The 17,988-nt window shown below is 40.7% G+C and overlaps 1 long non-coding RNA gene across 1 annotated transcript in view; it reads right to left on the reverse strand.

Annotated features, from left to right (window-relative positions):
• The window catches only part of LOC121662649, a 787,841-nt gene extending 770,205 nt beyond the window's left edge, over positions 1-17,636 (reverse strand). The window contains exon 1 of the long non-coding RNA XR_006015362.1: positions 17,543-17,636. This is a non-coding gene — a long non-coding RNA (uncharacterized LOC121662649). The remainder of the gene's footprint in view (positions 1-17,542) is intronic.
• Positions 17,637-17,988: the final 352 nt, after the last annotated feature.

Below are 17,988 nucleotides of genomic sequence, written 5' to 3' on the forward strand. Positions count from 1 at the left end.
CTTCCTTCCTTCCTTCCTTCCTTCCTTCCTTCCTTCCTTCCTTCCTTTCCATTTCAATTTTTAGAATTAATTTATTATTTTCAAACCCTATTCAAACTCTACGTCGCTTTCCATAATTCAGGCATTTTTATGCATATTTGTGCTTTCCTTCTGACTTCTACGCTGTATAAACTGAATTGTGCTGCTTCTCTTCTTGGTCCTCCTGTCCTGGTCCAAAAAAAGTTCTTTTTCTTAGTCTCATGAAGTTGTTCTGAGTTAGTGATGCTTAGTGCCTTCACACTTTCAGTATACAAATTCTTCTGTCCTTGACAGAAGATGCAGTCTCTCTGAAGCTATATTAGTTTCTCTCAAGGGTGTGCCCCAACACCTGGAACCAGCTGCACTGCATAAGATGCTGCCTTCAATAAGGTTGTGCAATGGCATATTAACATAACATGCAGTGCTTCCAAAGGTCCATGTGGATGCCAAAGTTCTTCACTTCAGTATATATTCTCTCATCTCCTGCTTGGTTTTGGCTTTAAAAACAATTTATTTCTGAAGACTCATTGTATGAGGGATTGCAACACTCATCAGTCTTATTTTTGGTTCTTTCAGCATGTTATGCATTAGTATTGACAGAAGGGTCTCATTCACGCCTCACTATTCTTCTCCATTAAAACAAAAAACCTAACATTTCTTTAATTTATTTTCTATCTGGTGATCTCCTTCCTAAGGGCCAGATGAAGGACAAGACAGCTAAAAGCTTAGTAAAGTCAAGTAAAGAAAAAGATGTTTTTAAATGTCTGGCTAATAAATACAATTATACTGTATTTCTTGGCTTTAATTAAGAATGTAAGTTACTGTAATGGTCAATACGGATGGCAATGATTTTGTAGCAACTTTTTCCAAGGCTAACAACCATGTAAAAAAAGTTAAGTTTATATGGAACTTGTAGTCCAGATAACAGCAAGGCATTCTCATCCCTCAGGGGTGACTGCTTCACTGTTTTGGACCATTTAAACCTATTATAGCTACCAGTACCTGAGAGAGTATATCATACACTCAGATCATCAGGCATTCAATATTTACTAGTATCAAGACATACAAAAAGTACTGTGGTGCCAACAGAGTCCTGAGATTGATATCAAAAAGGGACAGTCAGAACCTGGGAGATGGCCACAATTATTTACAAGAATCCATAGAAAAACAGAACTGAATGTGTATGAAATGCCTCAGGATAAATATAAAAAATGCCAACATGATGTTTGGCCCATGGTAAAGAGGAACATAGTGAGTATGCTCTCAAAAATAAGTATGAGCCAAGTCTCCTCCTTGGGCAATCACACTGCAAAAAAATACTTTTGAATAGTTATGAAATAAAAAATCCTACAATTACATAAAATTAAGACAATATGGCTAGTAATTGCAATATCAGAATTAGAAATCACTTCTCCTATGGGGTGGGGGGGTGGGCTGTGTGTTCTACCATTCAAACCACACACTTATGAAAAGTATCTACTGTGGGACAGTAAAGCCCAATATTCAGAAAAGAGGTTTCATTAATTTTTACACGGAAGATGAAAGACAGATTTCTGCAGCATATAGAAATACATTAGGTATTATAGCTTCTTTCATCTTTATGTATTACGGTGTTCTAGTCTTGGCTATTCCAGAATAATATATTCCAGATCTGGCATAGCCTTATTGCAATGGAAAAATTATCTACAATGCTGACCTATTATAAAAGACACTAGATGCAATCTCATGCATTTATGTAACATTTAAATGGATTTATTAAAACTGGTGAAAATCTTTCTTTAGTTCCTCCAGATAAAGAACCATTAACTGTTGTATTGACAAAAACTTACAGACTGTTCTGTGATAATATATTCCATTCTCAGTCTGCAGACTAAGAACATTTTCATAGCATTTCTCTGCAGATTAATTGATCTAACTACAACAAGGGCTCTTATCATTCCTCTGCCAGAGATGAATATTGCTGCTAATCATGATGCAATTGGTGCAATTGTGCATCACTATGAATAGCACAGGAGAAATCATGTTTATGATGAGGTGGCCCTGAATTTAGTGAGGCCACTGTAAACAGAAGAGAAATGAAGCAGCAATAAGCCATTGTCATGGTTTAATCCCAGCTGGCATTCAGCCCCACACGGCCTCTTGCTCACTATTCTACCACATCAGGATGGAATAATAAAAGTAAGAAAACATGTGGATTAAGATAAAGACAGTTTAATAGGGAAAGCAAAAGCCATGAAAGCAAGCTAGGCAAAACAAGGAAGTAATTCATCTCTTTCCATGGGCAGGCATGTGTTCAGCCATCTCCAGGAGAGCAGGGCCACATCAAGTGTAACAGTGACTTGGGAAGACAAATGCCACCACCCTGAACCTCTCCATTTTTCTTCTCCCCCAAGCCTTATCAGCTGAGCCTGTCACCATGTGATATGGAACATCCCTTGGGTCGATTGGGCTGTGTCCCCTCCCAGCTCCTTGTGCACTCCCAGCCTCCTCGCTGGTGGGGTGGAGTGAGGAGCAGAAAAGGCCTTGATTTTGAGCACTGATCAACAGTAATTAAAACACCCCTGTATTATTAGCACTGTTTCCAGCACAAATCCGAAACACAGCCCCATACCAGCTACTATGGAAAAAATTAACTCCAGCACAGCAGTAAAATAAGCAGATAAGAATCCAAAAGTATAGAGAGCATCTCTGTTGAGGAAGGCACTCTGATGTCTCTCTGTCAACGAAGCAGCATCACCAGGGTGCCACTTACACTTTCATTGGCACCATCCCCGCTGCAGATGCTGTTAGTCAGCTCTGCAGGGAGACATTTTGCTGCTGTTCTTTTGTTCCCATGCACTGCACAGGGTTGGACAAACATAAGTGGAGGGATTATTGTCCATATTGTCTGTCCTAGAGGAAAACCATTCCTCTACAGAATCAGAAGTCCATGCCAAGGGAAGGGTCAAGTCTCCAAGACTGATACTTTCTCCCTTTCTCCCTGTTTGCTCCAGCTATGGGCACAGCATGGTGATGTTCTACATCAGTAGAACATTAAGGATATAGGCATGATTAAAGCATTTTTCATATAAGGGAGAGGATAATTTCACTTATCTTTATAAAAACTATAAGTGTTATTTCATTTGGACTCTATAGATCAGCAACGTAAAGAGACACCTACTTCCAAGAGGAAATTCATCCTCTCTCCTTAGAAATTTACATCAGGACAAAAAAAGTTGTCATGCAGAGATATCTCATGCTCCATTTTTCCTCATGGCAGGCAAAATATATGACTAGAGCAGAGTAAAGGCTCATCTTTAGACATTTAAAATCAGGTGAGGAGAACGACTTTTACTGTCAGTTTTCACTGGGAGACAAATGTAGCCTTTCTCAAAATCTGACAGTAGCACCAATGAGAATGGAACTGATAACATAAATCTGACTGCAATTCCCAAACTATTTAATTTTCAATGAGAAAGACTCAGTATTTTGCAAAGGGAAAAGAAATAACTCAGGTGACTGAATTGACTGCTTTAATGGTGAAGAGGACTCTTCAAAGGAGAGAGCAGTGAATGTTTTTTACCCTGAATTCAGCAAGTGCTTCAACCCTGTCTTCCATCATATCTTCAAAAAAGACAAACCAATGAAGTAAGGACTGCATAAGTAAACAGTGAGGTGGATGGAAACTGGCTGAATGCTGGACTCAAAGGATTGTGATCAGCAGTACAAAGTCCAGCTGAAGAGGTGGTGTACCCCAGCAGTCTGTACTCACTCAGGTCGGCACTGCCCAACATCTTTATTAAGGATTTGGTGATGGGACAGGATTCACCCTCAGCAAGTCTGCAGGCAATATAATCTGGGAATAGGGCTTGATGCACCAGAGGATTGTGTTAACATTCAGAGGGACCTTACAAGCTGGAGGATTGGGCCAAGAAGAACCTCATGAATTCCAAGAAAGGGAAATGTCAACTCCTGCTCCTGGTGAAAAATAACCCCAAGTACCAGGGCAAGGTGTGGCTGACAGCTGGACAGCATCTGTGCAGAGAAGGACCAGAGAGCTCTCATGAACACTAAGCTGAATATAAGCCAGCAACAAACCTTCACAGCAAAGGAGGTCAACATCCTCCTGGGTTGAATTACACACAGTGTTGCCAGCAGGTTGAGGGAGGTGATCTCTGCCCTCTTCTCAGCACTGGTAAGACATATCTGCAGTTCTGTGTTCATTGCTGGGCTTCCCAGTACAACACATATGGACGAGCTGGAGTGAGTTCAGGAGAAAGCTATGAAGATGTCTGAGGCCTTGGGAAATCTGACATATGAGGAGAGGCTTTGAGAGCTGTGACTAATCAGCCCAAAAAAGAGAAAGCTCATGGGGAATCCTGACAATGTATAGAAGAACCAGGGATGGAGGAAAAAGAAAGAGTCAAACCCTTCCCAATAACACCAAGTGATGGGATAAGATGCAGTGGTCACAAACTGAAATACAGGAAATACCACTCAAATGGAAGACAAAACTGTTTCACAGTGAGTGTGTCAAATACTGGCACAGGTTTCACGCAGATGTTGTAGAGTGTCCATTCTTGAAGATACCCAAAACCCATCTAGGCAAGGTGTTGGGAAACCAGCTTTAGCGGACCCTACTCGGAGCAGGGGTTTGGACGAGGCAGTCTCCAGACATGCCTTTCCATCTCAACTGTTCTAGGATTTGAAGATTGTAGAGTAGGAAAAACATAAAGACCCCTTTTTTCATCACTTAAACTATAGGCTTTGAGATAAAAAAACCTTGAAAAACACAACTCAGAATTTCTAAGAGGAAGTAGTTTGACTGTTTCTAACCACACTTCTAAATGCTGTTCCAGACACTGAGTAGCCAAGAGAGAATAATTTGGCTTGTGTGGTTCTTCAACACTATTTAACTATTCACTAATGACTGCATCATTTGTCTACTCTATTATCTTAGTTTAACCTAAAGTCTTAGATACAGTAAAATGTTCTTTAAACTGAATGATTTATCCCATGTTTTGATTTCCTTTTTCCTTCAAAAGCTTTCTTAAAGTCTTCTCCATGTCATTTTGCTCTTGGTCATAAGAAGTCAGATGAAAAAAAGTTTTTTGAGGATCCTTGGTTATGAACTGTGCCTACTTTCCTACCTGTATCTTTGTTCTCTGTCTATCATAGATGTCTGGTGCGCTAACACAATTTTTCTCTGTCCTTTAACCACATAAGCTGTTTTGATCTGATCTGGCTCTGCTGCACTTTGGACCTCATGCCTCTAGGAAGCCAACAGGACTGGATGTCTTACAGAAAGCAATTATTTTAACACCAATTATCCTCACTCTCAGTTTGATTTGATAGAGAAAGCATTTTATTTTTCATAAATTTCTACTGTCTAAGCAGCTTGCTGATACTTGTCCAGAAGCCTATTTCTCTTTGTGTTTACTAGATCTCAGCAGTATATCCAAATCACTCTCTTCTTTTTGTTACCTGCAAGACCAGAAGTTTGGCTTCAGCTTTTCCAGCTGTCTTTTCTCAGGATTTGCAGCAACTGCAGCCAGGTGCAGTGGAGGGGAACAGCTGTGTTTTGTCATTGCCTGCTCAAGGGTCTGAGCTATAGGTAGTTCTTGGAAAAAGGAAGAAGCAGTCAGTTTTCTACACAGATAAATTATGTGGGGGAAAAAAACCCACAAAAAGTCTTTGGGTTCGCTAATAATTTTGTTGAATTAGGTAGAACAGAATTTTTCCCATAATGCCTAGACTGTTTTGGTTCTTTGAAGCCATCTTATGGAGGAGCTCCAAACATCTGGAGCCTTTTGTTTTTATGACACTTCCTGTAGTGACAGACCTGGAAATAGCTCATCAAGCATAATGACAATGGGATAAGTTAAAATTTGGTGTTAATGCCTCTTCTGAGATGCTTATGTCTATTTTGTAGCTGATAAATTCCCTGAGTTAAATTATACCCTTGGATAGGAAATGGCTATCACAAAAACAATGGGAGTTTGACATGGCCATCAAGGGATTATAAATAGCCCTCAGAGAAAACAATATAAACATATTGCCTCTTTTACTACTTGAATCCACTAATTAGGAAACCAGAATGTGATAGAAAACTGTTGATGGTGAGTGGATGCATTTGCTGAGTGCTTATTGCAAGTCTGGTTACTAAAGCTAACAAATACAGCAGAGCACTCAATATTTTGCCATGAACTTAGAAGTCTAATGAAGTGTCATCAATTCTTTGTAAATCACCATAAGTGTGGGAAGCATTTTGCCAAAAGTCACCTCTACATATGAAACATTTTTTGTCTGAGTTAAATGAAATACAGGTAATACATTGATCTCACTGCCACATTGCATTCTCCACATCTGTTATGTCCACACGTTTTTCACAGTATATTGTAAATTTTTCAGGATGTTATTGATGTGGCTGTGTTTCCAGCAGCCCTACACACCATACATGAGATTCACTAATTTTAGATATCTGTGGTATAGGACAGTCACTCCAACACATTAAACAGAACTGGGTTAGTCCTAACAGACAACTGTTAACCAAGATACATTAAAATTAAAGCTCATAATGAGCATGAACTTGTCACTAATATGCAGATGGTCTTTTTGTTCTCACATTGAGCTTGCTGAGAACTCTAGGTAAACACTGAGTATCAAGTCTGCCATAATGCAGTGTGTAAAAGAGATGAGCTTAAGTTGAACTATCCAGATTAGAAAACCCTGCTCCAAAGCTAAAATCCCACCCACATTCATCAAATACAGCTTTGTGGTTTACAGCTTCTGATGTCCTCTTGATGTGTGCCATGACTTTTCAAAACTGCATAGATCATCAAGAAATTTAAGAATACATGCAGAAGAGTGAGATTTATTTCCTTAAGATGTCATAGACCCAGTAAAATTGTGACAAATTATCTTTGGCTTTCATATTTATGCACATTTCCTGATCTCTTGACAAAATACCTACCCCTCAAGATTACCTGGATTCACTTCATTCTAATTCTGTGTTCTCCTTTTAAATTGAGTGTATATAAAAGCATGATCTGAATGGAAAATTTAAGAATATTTGACTGCAGATGAAACATGAAGCATCTGAAAGCAATTGCCTTGTATTTCTTCCTCCCACTGTGTAGTGGTTTGGTCCAAAATACTCATTACTGTTTATCTGCTGTGAGATAAGAATTAGGAGAAATGCAAAACAGGCACCAAACTTGAAAGAATATAAAGAAGTTTATTAACAGACCTAAAAGAAGGAAAAAAAAAATTATTATACCACCTTCAGAACTCTCCTCCTCCCCCCACCTTCCTCCCTTCTCCCACTGACAACGTGAAAAGACAACCCTTAAGATGTTCAGTCTGTTTACCACTTCCATAATAACCTTGTTCAGTCCATTTAGAAAGAGAAGTCTCTTCTTGCTCATGCTATGAAAACATTATCACAACGAGACAGCCGCCCACTTCCAAATATTGTTCAGTCCATTTAGGAAGAGGAGTCTCTCTGCCTGCGTGTGAGTCCCTTCCCTTGACTTGCAGCTTTTCCCGCAACTGCTTTCGAGGATCCACTCTTGAAGTTTTTTGGGGTACAGTTTTAAGGTTGAGCCGTTCAGAAACAAAAACAGAGGCCCTTCTCCTTCCCTGGGAGCAAAGGGTCTTCATCATCTTCATTGTTAGGACTATCTCTGGGAGCATCTCTAGGGACTGAGGTTTTCTCCTTTCCCATTTGGAGCAAAAGTCCTCATCTGGTCCATCTCTCCCTGTCCAAACTTCTCATGAAATTACAGCTGCGTCAGCATCTGCCTATCTCAGCGCAGGTGCTTTTGCTCACGAGCTGAACACTCCACCCCCCAGATCTTCATGAAATTACAACAGGATACTCTGATATATCATAGCTTCACAACAGAATTTCAGCTTTAAGCATCTCCTCTCTCTCTTCCCTCAGGTTTTCAGCTCTTCACAGCAATAAAAGGGTTACTCTCACCTCGGCCTTGCAGCTTTGCAGCTGGAATGTTGAATGTTTCTTATCGCAGTGGAGAGGGGGGGGAGCCGAGCCGCTCCGGCTGCCCACGGCAAGGCAGTGGGGGGGGTTCCATGGCTGGAACAGGTCCATGGCTCCAGGATGGCCGTGGCCCGGCCCGGCCTGGCCCAAGCAGGGCCTGGCCGGGCCCGCTGGCCCCCACACGGGGCCTGCAGCCACCTGTCCCAGCGCCGGAAACGAGAGAGAGCTTGGAGGGGGAGTTTGCCTATTCTTAAATGTGGATCACAGAGGTGGTCACAACTTTAAGTGGCTTAGAGAATTGTCCATATTCAAACTGGCCAGCTGATAGGTTCTATCAGTTCCCAGAGGAAACTGTAAGCACCCCTTAGCAAGGACGTCCCTTCCGGGACTATGCTTGCTAACCTATGACACACTGAAACATGTCAGCATCCACATGGTCCATGGACTTGACACGTGAGATTACCTTTCTTTCATAAATTCTGTTGAATGGAAGTGATTGTTGTTGATGTTTGTTTTGCTCAAAGGCATAATAGCTGTAAGCTTCCACAAAAATATCTGTCAAAGACAGTTGGAACATTTTGAACACCTGTGTCCCAGACTGGTGCTGTAATCACTGATGTGAATTAGGAGCATCCTTACAAGGCTTTATGTTGAATCTCTGAAACCAATTTTACAGTGAAGTAAATCTGGCCTGTGTGCTGGTAACAAAATATGCTGCAACTGAAACATATTTTATGTCAAAAGTTGGACCCAATAATAAGTTAGAGTCGATGCTTAGAGTTCATAGCAATTCACTCAGCTCCTCAAGACTGAGAAATAAACTTCCCAGGCCAGTAACAACGCACAGGTCCTGATCTTTCTCCAAAGAGTCCAAGGCTGCAGGGAGCCTGTGAAAAAGCCTCACTGCATGCAGAGTGTAGTGCAAAATCAATTCTGCCTCTCACCATGAAGGTGAGGCTGGAATAACCCTAAAAGTCCTAAAACAGAAGGTGTCATCTTTCAGGAAACAGTGGTGATAAATAAGCACTTCTGTATAGAATAGTCTCTTCAACTAATACTATGATAGTTTGTTTCTGCATTTTTGAAACAGGCATATTTAAGACCTTTGATGATATTAACTTGTGGAGAAAAAAATAGCTGATATGTAAACCTATTGATGTCATTTGCTTTAGCAATAGGCTTTTTTTTTCTTTAAGAAAGAGTAAGATACTGGCCTGGAAAAAAACTGACTTAGGATAGAAGCACTGTGTCCTTATAGGCTTTATCTGTGGTCTTTCATGTTTTCCTCTGTGTTTTTCTTTAGCTCTCTCAAGGCCAGACTTAAAACTGAATATTCCAGAGAAAAGAAAAAGAAAATAAATTAAATGAACACTGTGTAATGAGATAGATTATTGAACTTGTCTAAAAAAACATTTAATCTCAGACTGAGATCCTTTCTTCTTTAAAATACTTTGTCCTGTGTCCAGTGGTTGTCTTATTGCCCTGAAAGCTCATCTACTTTGTAGAACAGTCAACTTCCTAGATACCAGTGACTTACAAAAGTTATTTGTTGGATCAGAATTGAATGCTGACCTTCCTGACAAAACAGATCTTCTCAGAAGAGGTTGGACTTTGAAGAAGAGGTAGAATTAAAAATTGGATCTTTAGTGGACTGAGAGTCCCTATTTCTTAGGGACTCAAAATGAAGTCCGTGCCTACTCAGTTCCAGAAAACAAGGTGAATGATCCATGCTCCCTGGCTCCCCCTGCCCCATTGCAACAAAAAGTCCACATGCACCAGAAACTGCCTTCTGACAGCTGTTTATAAGCCTTAATTTAGCTGTCTCACCTCCTCCTTTTGTTTAGGCTCACAACTTCACTTCCTTTAGAATTGGACAAGACCTCTTGTGAGTTCCAACATCTCACATAGAGAACTAAAAGTGAGCTCATGTGGGTTTGGCCCAAGTTGTTAACCAGCCACTTGCTTATACATAACAAACTCCTTTTATTCTCTCTTCTCCCCATTTTCCCAAGCTTGCTCTTTTCCAGCCCATCTTCATCTCCCTTTTTCTAGCTCTCTTTCCTCCCAAATAAACAACACTGCATGTTACTTTTCTCTCTCAGTCCCATTTTTGCTACTTTTGTACCCAAACTTGGTATCTCTGATGCTGTTATCTTGATCATCTCAGCCATATGAGACACTGCTTGAAAGGGTTTTCTAGACCTTGCCACCTCAGTTCCCAGAGGTCCCCAGTGCCTCTCTGCAGATATTAGTGGGGTGTGGCTGCTTTTCACACAATTCCCCCTTAAACACCTGTAAAATTTAATTTTTAATCAAAGTTTTTGAAATCCTTCATAGTGTTACCCATGGCTTTTGCCATCTCCTCTCCTCTCACTGCTAGTTGTCACATGCCACAGTTTCCCATGGTCTGTTCAGCTAAGCCTCAGGCTGGGACCTAGCCTGCCCACCTTACCAGGGACATTTTTATTGAGAAAATGTTTGCATTGAGGGTTAATTTTCCCAAGGGTTTTTTCTTTGGTTGGTTTTGGTTTTGGTTTTGGTTTTTTTTTGACAAATAGTATATTCTGCATACTGTACTACTGAATATCCTTGACACATCCAGGTTAAATGCCTAGAGTACAGGTAATACTCATTTTGCTTAAATTTAAATACTTATAAATAAGTCATGTAAGCGTGCAAAATCCAGATGACTATTGTAAATCCTTCATAGGTATTGAAGACAAATGGACAACTCTCATTTGATCCCATCCTATCACCAGTGCCTCAAGAGACATTGACTAGTCCTCTGAAAGGAGCTTACATTGACATATCTTTTATATAGGTGATCTCATGTGCAATGAATTCAATCCTAAGTGCATTCAGGACTGATTAGTCATCTTAATCACTACAAATATTAAATAGAAGTCACTTTTTAACAGTTTTTCAAGTTAAATGATTCTATGATCTCAATTTGATTACTGTTTCAGGTTTGAAAGATCCTCCCCAAAATCTTTCTCAAATTATTTGCTTTGCAGGAATAAATCTTGAGCACTCATACTGCTTCCATAGTGGAACCCTCAAAATACTTGATTTAGAGAGAGGAATTGCATTTCAAGAATAAAGTTACTCCACTGAAATGAATCCATCCATTACAATCACAATATGGTAACCATAATGCTTCAAAATGCTTCATGCAGAGTTTGTTCTTCCATTGCTATGATAAACTCTATCCAGCTGTAATTTTGAGTGATAAAAGAAACTCATAAAGGGCCGGATGATGGAAAAAAAATATATAAAGCCTAAAAGTGCATTCAATCAAATTTCTTGCACCAAGAGTCACAGAATTTTCTCTCTTTTTTAGTCCAGCAATTTGGAAAAGCTTCCAAATGAAATCCCAAACCAGCCAGTCTCACCAGTAAAGCATTTTCAAACTCTGCTGAAACACAATTCATCTTCCAAAGATTATTATGATACAGTTTTCACATTCTAGAAAAGGGGCCTCTTTTCTTTGGCACGGCAAGATCTCTCAGACAATGAACCAACACATTCAACCTGCACAAAACCAGAGGTGAGAGGTATGGCTAAAAGCAAAACAATTCCAGCTCAAACCTGTCTGAGAAAGAGCCTGCAACAGGAACTGTCATGTTTTCCCTGACTTTCAGCACAGAAAAGTGCAAAGGTTTTTGTGGGGAAGGGGTTTTCTTTATGGCAGTGTCTGTACATCTATATTTAGGACAACTAGGCAAATGTGAACAAACTTATCTCTGGGCCACAACATATGAATGCAAAATATACAGAGCTGGAAGGTAAATCTGTACTTCTCCTTGCAAAACATGACATAAAAATTCCTACTCAGGATTTGTGGATGAGTATTTTCCATCGGTGTATGTGCCCATATACTGGTCCCTTTCCAGCTCATTTTAAAGGTTTTTATTTGAAAAGACAAAAATTTCACACTTTTTGGATCCAGGCATATTACTTGTAAATTAAATAATTTGTGAGCCACAGCTTCAGAGCATCAAATTAATGATTATTCCCTTCTCTCACAACTGGGAACCTGAAGCAATGACAGGCAAGATTTGGAGGCGAGACAGGAATAGATCTACAAGATCCTGTGGATCACAACCACTGTGTTGTTTCCTTGATCTGTCTATTTCACAGTCCTAAAATGAGCAGGAAGACACAGTTTGTGCAGATCTCTCATCTGGTATCCTCTGCTACAAATACATGAGACAACCTCGTCAATAGGATTGATAGTATTCTGTCTGAGTGAGCTGGAAATCCAGCAAGAACTGCAAAGTCTTTTCATGCTAAATTGGACTCTGAATCATCTGTACCTGTAGTGTTGAGTAAAACAGGTCAATACACTTTGCAAGTCTTGTTTATTGATGTTTTACACTGTTAACACAGAACAAATATGTTTACATTAAAAATAATGTTTTTGTTGGTGCTTTCTTGAGATTGATGGGCTTTAATGTTTGGTGACTTTATTTCGGATTGCTTGGGTTTTTCAGTTCTGATTGTGCAAGGCTTGAAAAGCATCTATTTAATACTGTCAACTTCTAGGCACTAGACTTAAGATAAATGAAGTAAGTGGGGAGAACTATTTTTAAAAGCCAACAACAAGTAGGGGGCTGACGGGACCTCTGTGGAGAGTCAAAGCTGCACTAATCTTTAGGAATGAGACAGAGTCTGATGCAAAGTCATGAAGCTGTCTGACATCAGATTAGATTTTATCTGCACTTTGTCCTTTTTAGGAGCAAGACTTAAAACTGACAAAAACACATGACGGAAACTGGTAAAAAAAGAAACGTGTGAACAATAAGATCACTTAAAATTTGACCTTAAAACTACTGATTAGGACTTCTCTTGCTCTTTCACTGTGTGTCACTTCCCTGTTCCTCCTCCCTCTGAATTGCGGTTGCAGGTCATGTGAAGACAGCTCTAAGACTCCTATTATCAGATAACCAGCACAGCCCCAGGCTTCAAAGTAAGGAAACTCTATCAACTTTATTTTGCCATAACATATTGGTAGAGAAATTTTGTATTAGCATGTTCTGAGTGGTTTCTTTTTACTGCATCACTAATATCATAAACTGCATGTCTTTCACAGACTAAATTATTTTTTAAAAATTTTAAAATCCTCCAAATGAGTTTTCAGGTTGATTTAGCAGAAGTGTGATCAAGTAAAATGCTTTGCTGCCTCATGCAGTGGTAGTAGGTTCAATAACCAAGAAAATCAGATCTTCAGGGGTGACCTATGCTGTTCATGGTTTGGCAACACTATTGCTGTAACACCTCTTCATCAGCCACACAGGCTGGTAAAGAGCCTTTGGCCTCCTACTTCCTTATCTTAAGTAACTAGTACTGTACTTAGGACATTAGAAAGACATGGCCTAGAGACCCCCCTGGAATAGCCCTTGGAATAGCTCTGATGAGGGGAAAACATCCTGTCTTTATTAGGACCATTTGTGGAGTTCAATGATAAGCAAAAAGCTCCTTGATGGAACAATTTGAAAACACCCTAGAAAGACACAGCCCCACAGGGTGATGAACCCTGCATCGTCCCACCCATCTTTAAACTCCTAAGAGTAGATCTGTGAAGCTAAACAAGGGGTGTGAAAAAGCAAGCCGAAGCACTGGACCTATATGTTATGCACTGCTGGTTAACTCTCTGTCCTCCTGGGTTTCTTTTGGACCATTCCAACTAGCTGTCCCCGTGAAATATCTGCAAGAGAAAGCCAAATCCAAACAGCGTGAAGATGAGTTAGTAACAGGTGAATGATTTAGTTTCATTTGTGCACTCAAGGTAGTCACATGTTGGCTAGAGTCAACAAAGATCTCTGAATACTAGGATCTGAGTTCCCCTCAGATGGTTTCTTTTCCACTGACAAAGGAAAGGAATGTTCTTTACAAACCTGTATTCCCAAATATGGGTTCTTTCTCCCACTGTGCAAGAAGCCATCCCACACACAGAGTTGAGATATTTTATCTTTTAATATCTGTGCAGAGATGAGTGCTAGGTGATGAAACAACAAAGTTTGCACACCTTCAGCATGCCAAGTGCTCATTTTTATACACTTCAACAATAAAAAAAGCCATCTCCTGTGTATGTAACAACTTAAAACTACAGTCATTGGCTTTTCATTCTTTGGTCTCAGTTCAAATACAAAGATACAGTGGACACTGATTTTACTGTGCATGCTCTAAGAAGAAGGAGCTTATGGGAATTAAGGGGCAATGGCAGCCTATCAGTGAGTGCTTCACTGAGCAAATGAACACAAAGTTCAAGCAAAGTTGTTCTTTGATTTTGTAGTTTGATTTGGTGTTCTCCTGTTCTTTCTTCTCGGGTCATGGCTCTTGGTTCCTGCAGGTTGGTTATTCCTTCCTTTTTCATAAGTCCTTTTATTTGTCCTGTACTACAGTGAATTTTTAACCTTCTCATGGTGCTTTATTCACAAACCTACATACCGTATTTAACCACACAAACTTATAGCTTCCTACAACCTGGCATCAACCATGTTGTTAGTAATGCACTGACAAAATAAAAAAAAAAGTAAAGTATACATATCATCTTCCCTTTAGCAAATGGATGTTCATCAAAATTAAAGGCAGCAAATTCCTCAGAGCAGGTAAGTAACCACATGCCAGCTACACAAGTTTTGTGTCTTGTAATAAGCATAAGAAAGAAGCTGCTCCATCTGAGTGTGTGAGCAAAACCAGTGCAAGGAGCAGTAGAAAGCACTTGCAACATTTCTGTGAAAGCATGTAATAAGCACTTTCTGCTCAAAGCAGTGCACTGTACATCAGCACTGTTCCGGAGGAAGTGGCTGCTGGCTGCTGTCCCCAGAACCATGAATCAAGAGTTAATCATCCTCCAAAAGTCAGTCACAAGGCATTAAGCTGTGGTTTGATAGCCTCAGCTCAGAGATCTTCTCTAAAACCTGGCTGCTAGTTAGCTTATTGTCTTTGCCTATTTTGAAGTCATTTAAATTGAGCAGCAATATTTCATGTAATTAGACCTACTAATCGTAAATGCAGGGTTTGTAGGATGCATGAATCTTTTTGTTTGGTTGGTTTTTGGACAAAATATATAAAGCTCTCTGGAAAAGGTATACTATCATATTTATTACATTTGCTCTCTGGTTTCAATGTTCTTTCCTCTTTTCCCAGTTCATTACTAAATCCTGTAGCAGGTTCGGTTTGTAACTGGGCAAAAATACCAATTTAGTGTAGTGGTTTGGTCCAAAATACTCATTACTATTTACCTTCTGTGAGATAAGAATTAGGAGAAAAGCAAAGTAGGCACCAAACTTAAAAGAATATAAAGAAGTTTATTAATAGACCTAAAATAAGGGAAAAAAAAAAAAATCATACCACACCTTCAGAACTCTTCTCCTCCCCCCCCGCTTTCTCCCTTCTCCCACTGACAATGTAAAAAGACAACCCTTGAGATGTTCAGTCTGTTTACCACTTCCATAATAACCTTGTTCAGTCCATTTAGGAAGAGGAGTCTCTCTTGCCCATGCTATGAAAACATTATCACAACGAGACAGCAGCCTGGGTTGGTTCTCTGCTCGCATCATGTGGGAGTCCCTTCCCCCGACTTGCAGCTTTTCCCACAACTGCTTTCGAGGGTCCACTGTTGAATTACTGGGGTGCAATTTTAAGGTTGAGCTGTTCAGAAACAAAAGTTCTCTTCATCCATCTCTGGGAGCATTTCATGTCTAAGAACAGAGGCCCTCCTCCTTCCCTGGGAGCAAAGGGTCCTCCTCATCTTCATCTCTAGGATTATCTCTGGGAGCATCTCTAGGAACTGAGGTGTTCTCCTTTTCCATTTGGAGCAAAAGTCCTCATCGCTTCCATCTCTCCCTGTTCAAACTTCTTATTAAATTACAGCTGCTTCAGCATCTGCCTATCTCAGCGCAGGTGCTTTTGCTCACAAGTACAAGTTGAACACTCCACCCCCCCATGAAATTACAACGGGTACTCTGATACATCATAGTCCATCACCACCATAGCTTTACAACAGATTTTCAGCTTTAAGCATCTCCTCTTTCTTCTCCCTCAGGTTTTCAGCTCTTCACAGTACTAAAAGGGTTAATCTCACCTAGGCCTTGCAGCTGGAATTTCGCTTATCGCTGTTGGTCACATGATCTTTTGCTGGGCAGCGGTGCAGCTTCAGCTGAATCTTGGCCGCACTGGAGAGGGGGAGCCAGGCCGCTCCAGCTGCCCACAGCCCTTCTGTGGGGGGTTCCGCAGGTGGAACAGGGCCCATGGCTCCAGGATGGCCGTGGCCCGGCCCGGCCTGGCCCGAGCAGGGGCCGGGCTGGGCCCACTGGTCCCTGCACGGGCCCCGCAGCCACCTGTGCCAGCACCGGAAACAAGAGAGCTCTGCCTGGGGTTTGTCTGTTCTTAAGTGTGGATCACAGAGGCGGTCAGAATTTAAGTGGCTGTAAAACTTGTCCATATTCAAACTGGCCAGCTGACAGGTTCTGTTAGGTCCCAGAGGAAGCTGTAAGCACCCCTTTGCGAGAACATCACTTCTGAGACTATGCTTTACTAACCCATGACAACCCTCATTTTGCAAAGCTACTTCAATAAACTTTTGCTCTTTATTTCCTTTATTTTCAGTGTACCCCTTGTTCCTTTCTCTGGTTTCTATTATTATACAGCAACAATCACCAGTGCGCATGAAGGCAGTCATCAGGTTCCAAGAAACACTTTATTTGCAGCTAGGCTTGTGTATATGCGTGAAGCACTGGTGAATGAATAAATTTCATTATCTTTTATGATGTTACAGTCAGAAGACAGATGAATGCTTGAAAAACAAACAGGCAACAGGTCAGGAAAATCCAGGAACAGTATTGAGCAGAGCAGGCTAATGGAGATGCTACGAATGCCTGCCGCTTGGCCATTCAGCTCTCACATTAAATGCTTGGTATTGTCTCTTTGAGGCAGAGGTTATGGCTTGGGCTCCAGCCGGATCACTATGCTTTTGATAAATATAAGTCCTTGTGGAAGATTTGGCTCTCAAGTAACAGGCAGAGATCACATTCTCCTATCATTTTTCCTGGTTTGGGACTACCTATAAGAATATCTCTGGTTTCTTCCTTGATGAGTCAAAATGTTAAAGCAGTGTCCAGCTCCACTGATGTTGAACTTGCATGGTTATATATGAGTTGTACAGGGTCACAGGAGGAGTTTGTGGCTTAGACAGACATTCCTCTCCCACTACCCACTCCCTCCACCCATCCAAATTAGGATGACTTCACTATACATGAAATTTCCATGGAAGCTGTGCTCTGCTAAACACACGGCAGGTGTGTGTGTAGCTCTCATTATTGTGAATGTGAATTGCCTGAGCACTCCGAAGGAGGATGAAATCCCCTGAGGTGTTACTCCAAATTGTTTTTCAAAAATTATTCTCTGTGCTACATCGCTGCACATTTTATCTTAAAACTAAATCATTCTGTCATTAAAGTCTTGGCTGGCAGCTCATTCTTTAGGAAAACCTATGTTCATTTTGATTTTTTGAAATAAAACCAGTGATGTCCTCATCACAGGAAGGACATCAACCTGTTGGAGCAAGTGCAGAGGAGAGCCACCAAGATGATTAGAGGGAGAGAGAACCTTTCCCACAAGGAAAAGCTGATAGAATTGGGGCTGTTCAGCCTGGGAAAGAGAAGGTTTAGGGGTGACCGAACTGCAGCCTTCCAGTACCTGAAGACATCCCACAGAAAAGATGGAGAAGAACTTTTTAAAAGAGCCTGTAGTGACAGGACAAGGGAGAATGGTTCAAACTGAAAGAGAGTAGGTTCAGATCACATATTAGGAAAAAATTCTCTACTGTGAGGGTGGAGAGGAACTGGCACAAGTCACCCAAAGAATTTGTGGATACTCCATACCTGGAAGTGTTCAAGGCTAGATTGCATAGTATTCTGAGAAACCTGGTTCAGTGAAACATGTCCCTGTCCATGGCAGGGAGGTTGGAACCAGGTGATCTTGTA

This window comes from Corvus kubaryi, unplaced genomic scaffold (genome assembly GCF_017639235.1).
Source record: "Corvus kubaryi isolate FWS band 111438036 unplaced genomic scaffold, C.kubaryi_AGA036_p1.0 37260, whole genome shotgun sequence".
Classification (NCBI taxonomy): Eukaryota; Metazoa; Chordata; class Aves; order Passeriformes; family Corvidae; genus Corvus; species Corvus kubaryi.